Raw genomic sequence first — 14,340 nt, forward strand, 5'->3', positions numbered from 1 at the left:
CGATCGTCGGGCTCCCTCTTGGGCCTTCTCCCGTAAACGGGCTCCCTCTGGGGCCTTTTCCCTCACGATATCTCCAATCATATAGTGTTAGTCACAACTAAATCACTTCCTTCAAAACGTGTCATCTTATTCATCATCACTTAATAAAAGCATGCATATACATAATTTTTCATTTAAACCAAGCATGCACCGTATTTATCATAATTGCGTAAAAATCGTAAACATGATGCATGAACATTTAAAATATCATGAATTTGTGCTCAGGGCACTGCCAGGACCAACATCTCACCCAGGTGCAAAATGACCATTTTGTCCCTGGAAACCCAAAAATTATCGTTTCACCCCTAGACGTAAAATTTCACGTTTGTGACCTTTTCTTAATTTCATTGACTATAACATGTCCCAAATAATTATTTAAGCCTATAAGAATTTTCTCATATTTTTATTTGGCTTAAATCGATTACTTTTAAATTAATCCTGAAATATAACATCAGAATGCGTTTTAATCCCGAATTAAATCAAACATTAGCATAAAATTGCCAAATTAAAAGCTTAGGCTTCTAATAATTATTTGAGCTTAAATATAATTTCCCATCATTTTATTAAGCTTAAATCTAGGCGTTTCAATTAATCCTTTAATTAACGTTTCGTGCGGTGACTAAATCCCGGATAATTCCAAAACTTATTATTTTGATCTGAAGCTTACCAAACTCCTAAAAATATCCCAAAACATAATTATAAGTATTCCTAGACTTAAACTCGAGCTCATTTCATAACTTAACCAAATTGTTTTAAAACTTCGACCGGAGTCTCGGTTTTAACCGGAATCGAACCGAAACTTAATCAAAATTTCCCCAAACTTTTTACCACACTTGCTAACCTCATTTACAGCCTATAAACTTCGAGATCTAACCCTTAAGCCCCTCGGCTAAACATCATCATGCTGTAAAATTTCAGCATTCCCCCTTGTACAATTATATTCCAACATATGGCTCCAATCCTTAATTGCTTCGGTCCACCTTCAACCATCAAGTGTCCAGCTATTAAGGCTCACCATTAAGGCAATAATGCACCGCCTAAACCAAGCCTAATCCCTGAAAACTGCTGCTAATTTCCTCAACCACAATATTCGATCTCCAAACCCATCGCCCATACACGTTCTTGTCCCTAGCCCAAAACCAAGCGAACCATCTCTTGACCCACCTCTCCTAGACCATCCTATGACTCTACTGGACCCAAAGGAACCACGGCTACACTCCCATGCAAGAAGCACAGCTCGTCTGCTCGAAGTTCCCCCTCAAGCTCACCTCGCGCCCAAACCCACTAACTCAAACCCGATCGGCTACGAGGCTTGTTCCAGCTAGGCTCGAGCCTTCCTAGGCAGTGGTTCAGACCCACCAGGACCTAGTCTAAGGCTCCGCTAGATCCCTGTGTTGCTGGACGGCCCTTACACGCCGCTACTCCAAGAATCGAGCCACACCCATGGAATAAAACTCTCGATCTACAACCCAAACTCCTTAAATCTCAACTCCAACACCACATCCCCTAACTCAAGACATGTCTTGGTCCCCTGGCAAAGAAAACTACAGCAGCCCCTTGCAACAAATTGGAAAAGAATGTGAGCAGTAACATAAGAATGCAAGAAACCCATGAAAATTTGATAATACTCCCTACACATGCTTGGATCGAGAGTTTTACATACATAAACACATATATATCAGTAATATAACGTGAATGATGCAGAAATAATGATACAATGCGTGCCTTTGATGATTCCTACGCAAGAACGATGAAGAACGGACGTCGGAAAAACACGCCGGATGAATTTTTCTCTTGAAGGAATGAGCTTGGCCGAGCTTTTATGGAGTTTGGGATATTGAAAATGGAGAGAAGAGTGATAAATGGGAGGGGAGTGTCGGTTGCTTCCATTATTAGGTGTAGGGTAGGTTTAGATTTATTTTTAAGTATAGTTTAGGTTAATTAAATTGTACACTAATGGACCTCAATTAAAATAAAAAGGGTGCTAAGCCAATAAGCTTAAAAGTAGGTCCATTAAATCCAAACCCACTCCGAAAAAATATTTCGTGTTGGAAAGATTTTGAAAATATTAGCCGAACCCTCAAAAAGTCCCCCGATTTGATAGAGTTTACGTACTGGTTAAAATAAAATCATGCGGGTCAAAATACCCAATAAAATCTCATTTCTTGAAAAATACCTTTAAAACATCTTATATTAATTAATAAAAATTAATCATGTAAAAAAATAATTTTCCTAAAAATTTTCCGGCCTCCGTTCCTCGTTCGTGCGCGAAATGAAACTTAAAAATCATAGTGCAAGAACTTTTAAAATTTCATGAATTAAATCCTATCATGCAATAATAATGCATAAAAATAATTAAACACAATTTATTAAAATAAACATACATTTTATGCTTTAAAATAATTTAATAAAATACCAAAGAATTTAATAATTTGCATGCATGTGGTTTACGTGGATTTTTCGATTTCCGGGATGTGACAATCTCCCCCCCTTAAATTGAATTTCGTCCCCGAAATTCGCTTATCCTCGATAAACATAAATTTTAGACTCTTAATTCTAATATTCCAATAATTCACGCTTCCGCTGCGCTACTCTGATAAAATAAGTTTTAAGTTGTCCTTACGTTTCCTCAATCCTAATTAAATTTGCCTACAAAAATCTTCGTTTGCGAATTCGCATCTTATAACAACTTATGGTGACTTAGTTAAATTTTACTATGACCTCGAATTTCAACTTTTCTCAAAATTCCCAATATTAGAAATGGCAGTCCGATTTTTATTGCGTCTTACTTTCTTATACTATACCCGTAATGCTCATCAACCTATTACATTGTCTTTTATGCTCTTCAACTTAAGAAATCTTAGTACCAAAATTTACTGATCGACTTCTATCCTTGGTATTACACTTAGAGGTTAAATCTTACTTCAACCCCATAATAATATTAACCTAAGATCCTTGAATCAAATCTTGTCTTACGACACCAAACTTACGTCACTTAATTATTTAAGAATACATCCCAAATACTAAATTGTTGCAAATCTTAAATTTCGAGTAGTGATAATCCATAACACCCAAAATATACAATATCAATCTTCTACCTAAATAATAAAATCATTATAGCACATATTACATGCTTAAACTATTATCTTCCCAATTGCAATATAGTCGAGGCCTAAGACCTTTGGACTTTCCTCGTTGGAACAAATGTCGCATTCTTACGTATCCTCAATGCTTCATACATACTAGCGTATAAAACTTATTAAGTCATCCCATAGGAGCCTTAGACTAACTCTAATAAATCAACTTCACTTATACTCCACAGAGTTCTAAAATCCCCATATCAAGCTTTTTAGATTTCTCACTCGATAAAAATTTTAATATTCATTAATTGATAACTTATGTTGAACACAACTAATTCTCTCTCTTTTTTTTTTTACCCAAAATTTTCTTATGAACAAATATCCCATAAATTTGAAATTCAAACTTACCTAATCCAAATAGCTTTGGATAAAATAATTCCAATACACATATCCACTTAGCCCCGAGTTTCTTAATGACTTTAAAAAAAATTCTCAAAACAAAGTGTCTATCTCAATTATTATATGCGTCTATCAAGTAACCTAACCATCCATCACACCCAAATTTCTAGAAAAATTTAACCCCAACAAAGATATAATTTTAACTCTTAAGATCAAGATAAAAACTTATGATACATCAAACTTAATTTCCTAAAATTCTGTTAACTTTATGTTTACTCTTATAACTTAACTAACTGATCATTTTACCTTAAATTGTCGTCACTTTAAATTCTTAATTCGCCACAACATTATTTCACTAAGGCTTAAATTTTCATGCCCAAGATTGATTCATCCTACAATATCCTTGATTAACTTTCCTTATAACATTATAACTCAGATATTTGAAGATTCTAATTATCCCATCAAACTTAAACCATCGAAAATTCTTAACACTTAAATTATTTGATTCCATTTATTGTTAAACTATTACCCCCAAATTTCTTAAAATTGCAACATAAATTCTTAATTTCCTCAAAAATTATCCAATTTGTTCTTAATTTAGGAAATTCCACAATTACTGAAAATTTCTTGGCGTTCCTAATTCCATTTTATAGGTTTCTCTTAACATAAAATTCAATAATTTTAAGCTTATTAGACCCAAAATCAATTCTCATAACCTCGAAAAATTATTAATTTAACCCCATTCTTCCTCAAAGTTCGAATTTAATCCTAAAAATTTTCTGAATTTGCGATTTGGCCCTTAAAGTTCTCGAAAATTACAATTTTTGACCCAACAACTCTTTGAAATTTGCATTTTTTTTTCATATAAAATTTTCGACTTAGCCTCCTTAAACCTTAAAATTCTCGAAACTCAAATTTAATCCAAAAATTCAGTAATTTCGAAAATAGTCCCTTAGAATTTTATTGTTGCACTTAGGTCCTTAAATTATTGGTTAATACAATTAGGTCCTTAAAATTCTCAATCCATGCAATTCAATCCTTAGGTCCCACTAGGTAGAGCATGCATCCTAAATAAATTCTACGTTTTTATACTTCCAAAGATCGTCGTAGTCTTCGAATCATTAACCCTTACAAGGAATTCTAAAAAATTAACTCGGCTAGCAACCACGAACCATCAATAATTTCTTATAAATTCTACAAGTCTCAAAAGCATTCAAAATTTTCAAGATTAACCTATGACTCATAAGGAGGACATCAGTACTACTGACCAAAAATTAATATAGTCAAATTATTTTCAACATTTCCTAAAGCCCAATATTCGAATTCTTAGACACGTCCAATTTCAAACGTAACCAACATGCAATTTAATCTTTTTAAACAATAAATCTTTAAATCATCAAAGCAGTTAAGCATATACCGTAGATCGTCATAAAGCGTAAATCATGTTAACATGCAGGTGATAAGAGTAAATCATTTAAAACATTTAAATCATAAAAAGTTACAGACTAGAGGCTTGAAGACTGAGCGGCAGAATCTGGCGGTGGCACAACCCTATACAGGACCCTTGCTCTGATACCAACTGTGACGTTTACTAATTTTAAAAGTGCGGAAATATTTTTTTTTTATATAAAACTCGCATTTAAAAATAACAATTAAAATAATCTTTTTAATTGGCAATAAAATTAATGTAGTTTAAAATAACTACCATCATCCAAAATCATACGTGAACATAAACGTATAAAATTCTTAAAATCATCAACGTATGAAAATATTAATCTCCTCTCAATCTCAAAAATCGAAATGCGGAAAACATGTGGTCCTCGGGTCGTGTCACCCCACCAAGTCTGCCTACTCAGAGTTCGGCACCTCCAGTCTCCTCACCATTTAGCTCACCTGCATCACACACGCCTAGTGAGTCTAAACACTCAACACGCCTGTACCAGGAATAACAAGTACATATACATAGCACACAGCAGTGAAAAATATCATATTCAACATATCTTTCATGAACTTAAAAGCATAACGTAAACGTGTTGTGTAAAATCATAATGCCAACATACCTTTCATGAACTTTAAAACATGAACATAAACATGTCGTATAAAATCATGTCGTGTCAAATCATGTCATCTCATATCATCATATACGTGTCAAAACATGTCATCTCATGTTATCATATACGTAAACATGTCGTATCCTTTCAAAACATGATAATAATCATAGCATGTATCATCGTATCAACATATACGTGTTAAAATCTTAATTTGAATTCCGTTCATTAGCTGTGACTTTCGTATCATCATGTTATTATGTCAGTCGATGGATCCATCTACGTGTAATCGCGGTACCCGGCGGCGAGGGTCATCAGCGACGGCATTACCCGCCCACTGAGCCCGGACCTATCATATCATGTCAATGGAAATACGATCGTCGGGCTCCCTCTGGGGCCTTCTCCCGTAAACGGGCTCCCTCTGGGGCCTTTTCCCTCACGATATCTCCAATCATATCATCGTGTTAGTCACAACTAAATCACTTCCTTCAAAACGTGTCATCTTATTCATCATCACTTAATAAAAGCATGCATATACATAATTTTTCATTAAAACAAAGCATCCACCGTATTTATCATAATTGCGTAAAAATCGTAAACATGATGCATGAACATTTAAAATATCATGAATTTGTGCTCAGGGCACTGCCAGGACCAACATCTCACCCCAGGTGCAAAATGACCATTTTGTCCCTGGAAACCCAAAAATTATCGTTTCACCCCTAGACGTAAAATTTCACGTTTGTGACCTTTTCTTAATTTCATTGACTATAACATGTCCCAAATAATTATTTAAGCCTATAAGAATTTTCTCATATTTTTATTTGGCTTAAATCGATACTTTTAAATTAATCCTGAAATATAACATCAGAATGCGTTTTAATCCCGAATTAAATCAAACATTAGCATAAAATTGCCAAATTAAAAGCTTAGGCTTCTAATAATTATTTGAGCTTAAATATAATTTCCCATCATTTTATTAAGCTTAAATCTAGGCGTTTCAATTAATCCTTTAATTAACGTTTCGTGCGGTGACTAAATCCCGGATAATTCCAAAACTTATTATTTTGATCTGAAGCTTACCAAACTCCTAAAAATATCCCAAAACATAATTATAAGTATTCCTAGACTTAAACTCGAGCTCATTTCATAACTTAACCAAATTGTTTTAAAACTTCGACCGGAGTCTCGGTTTTAACCGGAATCGAACCGAAACTTAATCAAAATTTCCCCAAACTTTTTACCACACTTGCTAACCTCATTTACAGCCTATAAACTTCGAGATCTAACCCTTAAGCCCCTCGGCTAAACATCATCATGCTGTAAAATTTCAGCATTCCCCCTTGTACAATTATATTCCAACATATGGCTCCAATCCTTAATTGCTTCGGTCCACCTTCAACCATCAAGTGTCCAGCTATTAAGGCTCACCATTAAGGCAATAATGCACCGCCTAAACCAAGCCTAATCCCTGAAAACTGCTGCTAATTTCCTCAACCACAATATTCGATCTCCAAACCCATCGCCCATACACGTTCTTGTCCCTAGCCCAAAACCAAGCGAACCATCTCTTGACCCACCTCTCCTAGACCATCCTATGACTCTACTGGACCCAAAGGAACCACGGCTACACTCCCATGCAAGAAGCACAGCTCGTCTGCTCGAAGTTCCCCCTCAAGCTCACCTCGCGCCCAAACCCACTAACTCAAACCCGATCGGCTACGAGGCTTGTTCCAGCTAGGCTCGAGCCTTCCTAGGCAGTGGTTCAGACCCACCAGGACCTAGTCTAAGGCTCCGCTAGATCCCTGTGTTGCTGGACGGCCCTTACACGCCGCTACTCCAAGAATCGAGCCACACCCATGGAATAAAACTCTCGATCTACAACCCAAACTCCTTAAATCTCAACTCCAACACCACATCCCCTAACTCAAGACATGTCTTGGTCCCCTGGCAAAGAAACTACAGCAGCCCCTTGCAACAAATTGGAAAAGAATGTGAGCAGTAACATAAGAATGCAAGAAACCCATGAAAATTTGATAATACTCCCTACACATGCTTGGATCGAGAGTTTTACATACATAAACACATATATATCAGTAATATAACGTGAATGATGCAGAAATAATGATACAATGCGTGCCTTTGATGATTCCTACGCAAGAACGATGAAGAACGGACGTCGGAAAAACGCCGGATGAATTTTTCTCTTGAAGGAATGAGCTTGGCCGAGCTTTTATGGAGTTTGGGATATTGAAAATGGAGAGAAGAGTGATAAATGGGAGGGGAGTGTCGGTTGCTTCCATTATTAGGTGTAGGGTAGGTTTAGATTTATTTTTAAGTATAGTTTAGGTTAATTAAATTGTACACTAATGGACCTCAATTAAAATAAAAAGGGTGCTAAGCCAATAAGCTTAAAAGTAGGTCCATTAAATCCAAACCCACTCCGAAAAAATATTTCGTGTTGGAAAGATTTTGAAAATATTAGCCGAACCCTCAAAAAGTCCCCCGATTTGATAGAGTTTACGTACTGGTTAAAATAAAATCATGCGGGTCAAAATACCCAATAAAATCTCATTTCTTGAAAAATACCTTTAAAACATCTTATATTAATTAATAAAAATTAATCATGTAAAAAAATAATTTTCCTAAAAATTTTCCGGCCTCCGTTCCTCGTTCGTGCGCGAAATGAAACTTAAAAATCATAGTGCAAGAACTTTTAAAATTTCATGAATTAAATCCTATCATGCAATAATAATGCATAAAAATAATTAAACACAATTTATTAAAATAAACATACATTTTATGCTTTAAAATAATTTAATAAAATACCAAAGAATTTAATAATTTGCATGCATGTGGTTTACGTGGATTTTTCGATTTATGGGATGTGACAATCTCCCCCCCTTAAATTGAATTTCGTCCCCGAAATTCGCTTATCCTCGATAAACATAAATTTTAGACTCTTAATTCTAATATTCCAATAATTCACGCTTCCGCTGCGCTACTCTGATAAAATAAGTTTTAAGTTGTCCTTACGTTTCCTCAATCCTAATTAAATTTACCTACAAAAATCTTCGTTTGCGAATTCGCATCTTATAACAACTTATGGTGACTTAGTTAAATTTTACTATGACCTCGAATTTCAACTTTTCTCAAAATTCCCAATATTAGAAATGGCAGTCCGATTTTTATTGCGTCTTACTTTCTTATACTATACCCGTAATGCTCATCAACCTATTACATTGTCTTTTATGCTCTTCAACTTAAGAAATCTTAGTACCAAAATTTACTGATCGACTTCTATCCTTGGTATTACACTTAGAGGTTAAATCTTACTTCAACCCCATAATAATATTAACCTAAGATCCTTGAATCAAATCTTGTCTTACGACACCAAACTTACGTCACTTAATTATTTAAGAATACATCCCAAATACTAAATTGTTGCAAATCTTAAATTTCGAGTAGTGATAATCCATAACACCCAAAATATACAATATCAATCTTCTACCTAAATAATAAAATCATTATAGCACATATTACATGCTTAAACTATTATCTTCCCAATTGCAATATAGTCGAGGCCTAAGACCTTTGGACTTTCCTCGTTGGAACAAATGTTGCATTCTTACGTATCCTCAATGCTTCATACATACTAGCGTATAAAACTTATTAAGTCATCCCATGGGAGCCTTAGACTAACTCTAATAAATCAACTTCACTTATACTCCACAGAGTTCTAAAATCCCCATATCAAGCTTTTTAGATTTCTCACTCGATAAAAATTTTAATATTCATTAATTGATAACTTATGTTGAACACAACTAATTCTCTCTCTTTTTTTTTTTACCCAAAATTTTCTTATGAACAAATATCCCATAAATTTGAAATTCAAACTTACCTAATCCAAATAGCTTTGGATAAAATAATTCCAATACACATATCCACTTAGCCCCGAGTTTCTTAATGACTTTAAAAAAAATTCTCAAAACAAAGTGTCTATCTCAATTATTATATGCGTCTATCAAGTAACATAACCATCCATCACACCCAAATTTCTAGAAAAATTTAACCCCAACAAAGATATAATTTTAACTCTTAAGATCAAGATAAAAACTTATGATACATCAAACTTAATTTCCTAAAATTCTGTTAACTTTATGTTTACTCTTATAACTTAACTAACTGATCATTTTACCTTAAATTGTCGTCACTTTAAATTCTTAATTCGCCACAACATTATTTCACTAAGGCTTAAATTTTCATGCCCAAGATTGATTCATCCTACAATATCCTTGATTAACTTTCCTTATAACATTATAACTCAGATATTTGAAGATTCTAATTATCCCATCAAACTTAAACCATCGAAAATTCTTAACACTTAAATTATTTGATTCCATTTATTGTTAAACTATTACCCCCAAATTTCTTAAAATTGCAACATAAATTCTTAATTTCCTCAAAAATTATCCAATTTGTTCTTAATTTAGGAAATTCCACAATTACTGAAAATTTCTTGGCGTTCCTAATTCCATTTTATAGGTTTCTCTTAACATAAAATTCAATAATTTTAAGCTTATTAGACCCAAAATCAATTCTCATAACCTCGAAAAATTATTAATTTAACCCCATTCTTCCTCAAAGTTCGAATTTAATCCTAAAAATTTTCTGAATTTGCGATTTGGCCCTTAAAGTTCTCGAAAATTACAATTTTTGACCCAACAACTCTTTGAAATTTGCATTTTTTTTTCATATAAAATTTTCGACTTAGCCTCCTTAAACCTTAAAATTCTCGAAACTCAAATTTAATCCAAAAATTCAGTAATTTCGAAAATAGTCCCTTAGAATTTTATTGTTGCACTTAGGTCCTTAAATTATTGGTTAATACAATTAGGTCCTTAAAATTCTCAATCCATGCAATTCAATCCTTAGGTCCCACTAGGTAGAGCATGCATCCTAAATAAATTCTACGTTTTTATACTTCCAAAGATCGTCGTAGTCTTCGAATCATTAACCCTTACAAGGAATTCTCAAAAATTAACTCGGCTAGCAACCACGAACCATCAATAATTTTTTATAAATTCTACAAGTCTCAAAAGCATTCAAAATTTTCAAGATTAACCTATGACTCATAAGGAGGACATCAGTACTACTGACCAAAAATTAATATAGTCAAATTATTTTCAACCTTTCCTAAAGCCCAATATTCGAATTCTTAGACACGTCCAATTTCAAACGTAACCAACATGCAATTTAATCTTTTTAAACAATAAATCTTTAAATCATCAAAGCAGTTAAGCATATACCGTAGATCGTCATAAAGCGTAAATCATGTTAACATGCAGGTGATAAGAGTAAATCATTTAAAACATTTAAATCATAAAAAGTTACAGACTAGAGGCTTGAAGACTGAGCGGCAGAATCTGGCGGTGGCACAACCCTATACAGGACCCTTGCTCTGATACCAACTGTGACGTTTACTAATTTTAAAAGTGCGGAAATATTTTTTTTTATATAAAACTCGCATTTAAAAATAACAATTAAAATAATCTTTTTAATTGGCAATAAAATTAATGTAGTTTAAAATAACTACCATCATCCAAAATCATACGTGAACATAAACGTATAAAATTCTTAAAATCATCAACGTATGAAAATATTAATCTCCTCTCAATCTCAGAAATCGAAATGCGGAAAACATGTGGTCCTCGGGTCGTGTCACCCCACCAAGTCTGCCTACTCAGAGTTCGGCACCTCCAGTCTCCTCACCATTTAGCTCACCTGCATCACACACGCCTAGTGAGTCTAAAGACTCAACACGCCTGTACCAGGAATAACAAGTACATATACATAGCACACAGCAGTGAAAAATATCATACTCAACATATCTTTCATGAACTTAAAAGCATAACGTAAACGTGTTGTGTAAAATCATAATGCCAACGTACCTTTCATGAACTTTAAAACATGAACATAAACATGTCGTATAAAATCATGTCGTGTCAAATCATGTCATCTCATATCATCATATACGTGTCAAAACATGTCATCTCATGTTATCATATACGTAAACATGTCGTATCCTTTCAAAACATGATAATAATCATAGCATGTATCATCGTATCAACATATACGTGTTAAAATCTTAATTTGAATTCCGTTCATTAGCTGTGACTTTCGTATCATCATGTTATCAAGTCAGTCGATGGATCCATCTACGTGTAATCGCGGTACCCGGCGGCGAGGGTCATCAGCGACGGCATTACCCGCCCACTGAGCCCGGACCTATCATATCATGTCAATGGAAATACGATCGTCGGGCTCCCTCTGGGGCCTTCTCCCGTAAACGGGCTCCCTCTGGGGCCTTTTTTCCCTCACGATATCTCCAATCATATCATCGTGTTAGTCACAACTAAATCACTTCCTTCAAAACGTGTCATCTTATTCATCATCACTTAATAAAAGCATGCATATACATAATTTTTCATTAAAACCAAGCATACACCGTATTTATCATAATTGCGTAAAAATCGTAAACATGATGCATGAACATTTAAAATATCATGAATTTGTGCTCAGGGCACTGCCAGGACCAACATCTCACCCCAGGTGCAAAATGATCATTTTGTCCCTGGAAACCCAAAAATTATCGTTTCACCCCTAGACGTAAAATTTCACGTTTGTGACCTTTTCTTAATTTCATTGACTATAACATGTCCCAAATAATTATTTAAGCCTATAAGAATTTTCTCATATTTTTAGTTGGCTTAAATCGATAACTTTTAAATTAATCCTGAAATATAACATCACAATGCGTTTTAATCCCGAATTAAATCAAACCTTAGCATAAAATTGCCAAATTAAAAACTTAGACTTCTAATAATTATTTGAGCTTAAATATAATTTCCCATCATTTTATTAAGCTTAAATCTAGGCGTTTCAATTAATCCTTTAATTAACGTTTCGTGCGGTGACTAAATCCCGGATAATTCCAAAAGTTATTATTTTGATCCGAAGCTTTCCAAACTCCTAAAAATATCCCAAAACATATTTATAAGTATTCCTAGACTTAAACTCGAGCTCATTACATAACTTAACAAAATTGTTTTAAAACTTCGACCGGAGTCTCGGTTTTAACCGGAATCGAACCGAAACTTAATCAAAATTTCCCCAAACTTTTTACCACATTTACTAACCTCATTTACAGCCTATAAACTTCGAGATCTAACCCTTAAGCCCCTCGGCTAAACATCATCATGCTGTAAAATTTCAGCATTCCCCCTTGTACAATTATATTCCAACATATGGCTCCAATCCTTAATTGCTTCGGTCCACCTTCAACCATCAAGTGTCCAGCTATTAAGGCTCACCATTAAGGCAATAATGCACCGCCTAAACCAAGCCTAATCCCTGAAAACTGCTGCTAATTTCCTCAACCACAATATTCGATCTCCAAACCCATCGCCCATACACGTTCTTGTCCCTAGCCCAAAACCAAGCGAACCATCTCTTGACCCACCTCTCCTAGACCATCCTATGACTCTACTGGACCCAAAGGAACCACGGCTACACTCCCATGCAAGAAGCACAGCTCGTCTGCTCGAAGTTCCCCCTCAAGCTCACCTCGCGCCCAAACCCACTAACTCAAACCCGATCGGCTACGAGGCTTGTTCCAGCTAGGCTCGAGCCTTCCTAGGCAGTGGTTCAGACCCACCAGGACCTAGTCTAAGGCTCCGCTAGATCCCTGTGTTGCTGGACGGCCCTTGCACGCCGCTACTCCAAGAATCGAGCCACACCCATGGAATAAAACTCTCGATCTACAACCCAAACTCCTTAAATCTCAACTCCAACACCACATCCCCTAACTCAAGACATGTCTTGGTCCCCTGGCAAAGGAAACTACAGCAGCCCCTTGCAACAAACTGGAAAAGAATGTGAGCAGTAACATAAGAATGCAAGAAACCCATGAAAATTTGATAATACTCCCTACACATGCTTGGATCGAGAGTTTTACATACATAAACACATATATATCAGTAATATAACGTTAATGATGCAGAAATAATGATATAATGCGTGCCTTTGATGATTCCTACGCAAGAACGATGAAGAACGGACGTCGGAAAAACGCCGGATGAATTTTTCTCTTGAAGGAATGAGCTTGGCCGAGCTTTTATGGAGTTTGGGATATTGAAAATGGAGAGAAGAGTGATAAATGGGAGGGGAGTGTCGGTTGCTTCCATTATTAGGTGTAGGGTAGGTTTAGATTTATTTTTAAGTATAGTTTAGGTTAATTAAATTGTACACTAATGGACCTCAATTAAAATAAAAAGGGTGCTAAGCCCAATAAGCTTAAAAGTAGGTCCATTAAATCCAAACCCACTCCGAAAAAATATTTCGTGTTGGAAAGATTTTGAAAATATTAGTCGAACCCTCAAAAAGTCCCCCGATTTGATAAAATTTACGTACTGGTTAAAATAAAACAATGCGGGTCAAAATACCCAATAAAATCTCATTTCTTGAAAAATACCTTTAAAACATCTTATATTAATTAATAAAAATTAATCATGTAAAAAAATAATTTTCCTAAAAATTTTCCGGCCTCCGTTCCTCGTTCGTGCGCGAAATGAAACTTAAAAATCATAGTGCAAGAACTTTTAAAATTTCATGAATTAAATCCTATCATGCAATAATAATGCATAAAAATAATTAAACACAATTTAATAAAATAAACATACATTTTATGCTTTAAAAGAATTTAATAAAATACC

At 34.7% G+C, this 14,340-nt stretch overlaps 2 long non-coding RNA genes across 2 annotated transcripts; both read right to left on the minus strand.

The window, feature by feature from the left end:
- Positions 1-5,164: 5,164 nt before the first annotated feature.
- On the minus strand, positions 5,165-7,816 carry LOC142539124 (uncharacterized). The gene is made up of 2 exons (XR_012818826.1): positions 7,707-7,816; positions 5,165-5,411 (listed from the first exon to the last, which is right to left on the minus strand). It is a non-coding gene; the product is annotated as an uncharacterized LOC142539124 (long non-coding RNA).
- Positions 7,817-11,103: 3,287 nt separating this feature from the next.
- LOC142539125 (uncharacterized) lies at positions 11,104-13,848 on the minus strand. Its single transcript, XR_012818827.1, has 2 exons — positions 13,650-13,848; positions 11,104-11,350 (listed from the first exon to the last, which is right to left on the minus strand). It is a non-coding gene; the product is annotated as an uncharacterized LOC142539125 (long non-coding RNA).
- Between the last annotated feature and the right edge of the window lie 492 nt (positions 13,849-14,340).

The sequence above is a fragment of the Primulina tabacum genome, chromosome 3, assembly GCF_025594145.1.
Source record: "Primulina tabacum isolate GXHZ01 chromosome 3, ASM2559414v2, whole genome shotgun sequence".
NCBI classification, from domain to species: domain Eukaryota; kingdom Viridiplantae; phylum Streptophyta; class Magnoliopsida; order Lamiales; family Gesneriaceae; genus Primulina; species Primulina tabacum.